Source organism: Octodon degus, unplaced genomic scaffold (assembly GCF_000260255.1).
Source record: "Octodon degus isolate 3935 unplaced genomic scaffold, OctDeg1.0 scaffold00016, whole genome shotgun sequence".
NCBI classification, from domain to species: domain Eukaryota; kingdom Metazoa; phylum Chordata; class Mammalia; order Rodentia; family Octodontidae; genus Octodon; species Octodon degus.
Window position 1 is genome coordinate 10,230,286 of NW_004524592.1, and position 1,996 is coordinate 10,232,281.

Genomic DNA, 1,996 nt, shown 5'->3' on the forward strand with positions numbered 1-1,996 from the left:
ATGTGTGGAAAACAGTAAAGAGAAGAAGGAACAAGGTCATGAAGTGCAGACCCCCCGGAGGAAGATAGCAATTCCTCCCCTCTCGGTGGAGCTGCCCCCCACCCGCAACCTGATACACTGCGACTTCCTGCCGGCCTGGTACCAGCAACTCAAGCTCAGCACCAAAGCCCAGAAACTGGAAGTGTCCAGGCGGCTCTGTGAATACGCCTACCCGCAGCAAAAGACTATTCCTAGCATACCCCATGAGGCCAGGTTCCAGGCGTCAGGGAAACAGGAAGAGGTCCCTAGAAGGTCCGGAGGGAAGGATGTCTTCAGCAGGACCCAACCTTGCCGAGATGACCCTGGGCCCTGAGAGGCAGCTGGTTGCCCTGGAAGAGCTGCCTTCTCTCTACGAAGAGGTCAGAGCGAGTGTGATGACTGTGGCCACTCCTGAGTCCGTGCTGGCCTCCTGGGGCCGAATTGCAGCTGGTGCCGGAAGACAGGGATAGAAGAGCCACCAGCAGAGGCCTGCGGTGACAAATGGTGTGTGGTTCATGGGCGCAGTCTCCCTGCAGTTGTCTGGGGCTGGGTGCGGCTGCAGATCCATGAGGAACAGGCCTGGGTGCCCGAGAAGAAGGGGCACATGAGTGCCCTGTTTCTGCTCCCCCCACCCCCCGCACCTTCCCGTCACCCCACCTGGAGAACAGCCTACTGTGCCCCATCTGCATCCAAAAGAACAAGATCTTAGCAAAACTCCTGCGATGGGAATAGAAGGGTGGATCACAGCGAAACTTTGGCATTTCACCTTTTTGAATCACTTAGACTTCTGGAGTGGTGAGTCTATGACAGGACTGTGGACACCTGGAGCCTTGTGCCCTCCCTGGTGCCTACCCAGCTCACTGGGAAACTATTGGACCTCTCAGCAATTGTGCGGCCACGGGTGGCTCCAGGAAGGCATCCAGGAGGCACCAAAGCCCCCAGCGGAGCATCTTCAGGTCCAGTGACACCTCCCATGTGAGAAGACAGACAGGGTTCTGCAGGGACAGGGCTGGGGGTCTCCAGCCTGTTGTCACCCACTTCATCACTGTCACGGGAGGCTCACATTTGCAGTACCTGTCCTGGTCACACCTGCAGCCCCCTGAAAGGTTTGTTTGAGTCCACCCCACACTGCTCCTCTGAACTGTATCATGCTGTCTTTGTTAGCATGTGGTTTGCATTTGCTTTCTGTAATTATAAAGTCATGTACTGAGAGGAAAAAAAAAATCCTCCACTAACTGTGAGCTAAACAAACATTTCCTTCCTTAATTTTGAGTGTCGACTATTACGTCCCAGAAATGAGAGAGAAGTAACTGAAACAAAATATTTCAGTTTTCTGGTCTCCACATGTGAGATAATACATTGTTGTTTCTTACCACCAGGACTGTGTTTTGTTACTGCATTCAGTGGGGCCCATGCACTTATAAGATATGTCATTCTAACAACGAGCATTCACTGATGCCTGCTCACTGCTAAGCATTTTATATGTATTCATTCTTTTAATCTTCCAAATAATTGTATGGAATAGATATCATAGACATCTCCACTTTATAAATGAGGGAATTGAGGCTCATCATGTTAGAAAACTATCCCAAAGTACTGTGCTATCTCGAATTAGTAGCATGCAAGAGATTCAAGTACTAAATATTCAAAATATCATGGTTCACTCTATACTACATCTCTTATGTAATTACAAATACACACATACATGAAGCACACAGGATGAGAAAATATAGATCATTCATGTATGCTAGAATTGAAATATCTTCTTTATAGATTTTGTAATCCAAAATAGTGGACAAAGTAACAGATATTTCAGGGGGGCTGGGGAGATGGCTCAGTGGAATAAGTGCTTGCCTGACAAGCACAAAAGCCTGAGTTCAATCCCCCATTCTGACAAAAAAAAAAGAAAAGATGTAATGGAATGCTCCTCCTGGAGGCAACAGTGACACAGGTAAGTGAACAAGACATTGACAGATGG

The 1,996-nt window shown here is 48.7% G+C and overlaps 1 pseudogene; it reads left to right on the forward strand.

Moving 5' to 3' along the window:
* Positions 1 to 335: 335 nt before the first annotated feature.
* Positions 336 to 750, forward strand: LOC111815434 (annotated as a pseudogene).
* The last annotated feature ends 1,246 nt before the right edge of the window (positions 751 to 1,996 follow it).